Raw genomic sequence first — 3,318 nt, 5'->3', positions numbered from 1 at the left:
CGGGAAGAGCGCAATGATGGTGCCAACTTGGGCCAGTGAAGCAACGTCCTCCACAACTAGACTGAAGAACAAAACGACAGCAACTCGTCTGTTCCCCTTCCCCCAATTCCCCAGCACTGTTCCCTTTCCCCCAATACCCCAATAAAAATCTTTAAAAAAATAAAATAAAAAATAAAAAAATAAAAAGGTTTTAAAAATCATTTAGATAAAGATGCATAGTAAGCTTTCTTTATATCAACTGGCATAATTTTTAAAAAAATTTTTTTTATTGGGTAACAGTGTGTTTCTCCAGGACCCATCAGCTCCAAGTCAAGTGGTTGTTTCAATCTATGGGGTTGTCAGAAAAGTCATGACGTATTTTTTCTGGTTTTCGTTGCAAAAATGCGTCATGACTTTTCCGACAACCCAATAGTTCCAGAACATATTGATCACCCCGAAAGGAAACCCATACCCATTAAGTACTCATCCCCTGTTTTTCTCTTCTCTAGCCCTTGGAAAGATATGACCTTTTTAAAAGTTAAAACATCTCAAAATGTTAGCTTTGCCTTTCAACAATTTTATCGAGGCACAATTTACGTGTACATATCATAAAAGTCACACATTTTAAGTGTATGATTCAATTATTTTTAGTAAATGTATACAGTCGTGCACATATCTGCCCAATCCAGTTTTAGAACTTTTTTCTATCAGAGATCCCTTATTCACCTTTGCAGTCATTCCCACTCCTCATTTTAGGCAACTACTAAACTATTTTCTCTACAGATTTGCCTTGTTTGATCATTTCATATAAATAGAGTCATACAGGAGCATTTGAGACCTTGCTCCCCTGTATATGTCATCAGTTTGGCTCAAATACACTCATAAAAATTCATAAATAAACAAACAAATGGAATCACATAGTATGTGTGATTATGATGTCTCAGCAATGTTTTATTTTTATGTGTCTTTCCATCCAGGACACAAGTTAAGACAGAAAATCTCAAGCATTCTCTTTCACTGTACCAGTGGATAATTTTGTTTCTAGCCTACTCTTTTCCTATGGGTCTATGTCAAGATCCCATCTTTTTATTGAGGCCTCAAGGCCTTAATATTATCTCCATTTCCTACATAAGCATTAATATCCAACACCCAAAGAAGACCCCACCACCACCACCTCCATCTGTTTGACAGTGATTATAAGGCAAGTACAATATGGTTTTGGGGAAACTATCTTTTTTTTTTCCGTTTACTTTTTTTATTCATAGAAATTTATCCCCTTCTGTGTTAACATACTCGTCTACATTGAGTAATTGTTTTTATTTTTATTACTTTTACTATACTGTGGCAGTATATATCTTCAATGTTAGTGAGTTAGATTTTTTTTTAATTTATTTTTTTTTATTGTTAGTTAAGGGGAAACTATTTTTAAACAAGGCTTAATAAAAACACAGAGTGCTGGGCCTCATCCCCAGAGTTTCTGATTCAGTTTTTCTGGGGTGGGGCCTGAGGATTTGCATTTCTAACAAGTTTCCAGGTGTTGCCAATACTGCTGGTCCAGTGTTTCTCACTCTGAGAAACAACGGCTTTAGCTTAACATATCCAACCAGCAAAGTATTTTGCAGAGAAAAACAGATTCCCTTATGAACATGGAAGTTCACATTCTAATTATATTTTAATTATATTTTTCCTTTCTAAAGAGGGGCTTATAATGTTTTCCTTCCACAGCCTACAACAGCTTCCTAACTGGTCTCTGCTTTTGTTCCATTCATCTCTCGTCCATTCTTCACCCAGCAACTGGCATGATCTTATACTAATTTCCTGCTTGGGTCCTTAAAATGGCATCCCATTGTATTCAGAATGAAACCCAAAATCACTCTTCTCACACATTTTCCAGCCATTCTGGCTTTTTCCTGTTCCTAGAACTTTCCAAGTTCCATCTTGCCCCAAGATCTTTGCACCTGCAGTTTCTCTTCCTAGAATACATTACTCCCTTCCCACTCCTACCCTCAGCACTTCAGCTCCCTAATTTCTTCCCTTTCTTCAAATCTCACTTTTAATGTCAGTCATTTTGGGGTTCCTTCCCTGACCCCTATATTATTGAAGTCCCTAAGAAGCGCTCCTAATTGGGTCCTGAGACACCACCACCCCCACCACACACACACACACACACACACACACACACACCGACATACCCTTATTCACCATAGTATTCCCCAAACCCAGAGGAAACTCGTGAAATAGGAAAAGCTTGATAAATATGTGTTGAAGGAGTGAGTCATTTAGTTTGGAGCCCCTCTGAAGGAGGGCTAGGAAGTCAAACATGGATGAGCACGGAATGGACACAGGTCAGAGGGGACAGGACAATTTCTGCTCATGTAGTTCCTGGGCATCCATCCGAGAATAGATGCCTCTCGCACTTGGAAGTGGTGGCTAATGCGTGTTAAAGACCCAAGGCCAGAAAAAAACAGGCCCTGAGTCCCAGCTTTGCCCCGTTAACTACACCTGCAATCCTGGACAAAGTCAATTCACTTCCTGGCTTCCTTATCTATAAAATGGGGTTTGAAAGAGCACCTACCTCCCAAGGTTGTTCTGATGGTAGAAAGGATTACAGCAGTTGGCATATTGTCCATTTTCAGCTAATATGAGTTAGTCCTTTCCTTCTCCCCTTCCTGGCAAACTGCCACCTGGGGGCAGAAGGGGGACGCTGGCACTGTTCAGCTCGTGAGTCAGACTGCCACAAGGCACCAGCTCCAACGTCCATCCTCCTCTTCCTGGAAGCCTTCTGTAACTCAGCGTGTCAGTCACTTTCTCCTACAGACTCCCACAGTCCCCTGTGCCACCTCTTATCAAAGTCCTGGTCTTTTATCGCTGACGATTTCAGCCATGCACCACCATGAGCCATGCTCAGAATATGCACTGAGATGCTGTTTGATGAAATCAACCCAAAGGCTCTGTCTCCAGAAGAAATAGGTTGGAATCAGACCCTGGCATTAATTAATTGGCTGGGCAGGTTACCTAGTTTCTCAAGGCCATAGTTGCTCCAGAAAATGGAGATAAAAAGTCACACCTACTTTCTACAGCGGTGATGGTCAAACTGTAACTGCTGGGAATCACCTGGGAGCCGCTCTTAGAGTTTCTGACTCAGCAGGTCTGTGGTGGCGCCCACAATTTACATTCCTAAACAGTTTCTAGGTGATAATGAGGCTGCTGGTGGTGTACACTTAGAAAACCACTGCTTCACGTTGTTCCAAGAGTCTGATGTGAAACTGTTAGTGCAGTTCCTAGCATAAGGTAGGCAAGCGAACGCTGCTATGATTGTTCCTCGCAGAGACTTCCTCC

The 3,318-nt window shown here is 41.1% G+C and overlaps 1 protein-coding gene across 1 annotated transcript in view; it reads right to left on the bottom strand.

The window, feature by feature from the left end:
* Positions 1 to 3,307, bottom strand: part of CUNH20orf173 (chromosome unknown C20orf173 homolog) — an 11,730-nt gene extending 8,423 nt beyond the window's left edge. Inside the window, exon 1 of the mRNA XM_019655170.1 lies at positions 2,555 to 3,307. The gene's annotated coding sequence lies outside the window, so the exon portion shown is untranslated. The remainder of the gene's footprint in view (positions 1 to 2,554) is intronic.
* Positions 3,308 to 3,318: the final 11 nt, after the last annotated feature.

This window comes from Hipposideros armiger, unplaced genomic scaffold, assembly GCF_001890085.2.
Source record: "Hipposideros armiger isolate ML-2016 unplaced genomic scaffold, ASM189008v1 scaffold_238, whole genome shotgun sequence".
Taxonomy (NCBI): domain Eukaryota; kingdom Metazoa; phylum Chordata; class Mammalia; order Chiroptera; family Hipposideridae; genus Hipposideros; species Hipposideros armiger.
The sequence above is the reverse complement of the archived record's forward strand: the minus strand, read 5'-3'. Positions and strand labels throughout refer to the sequence as shown.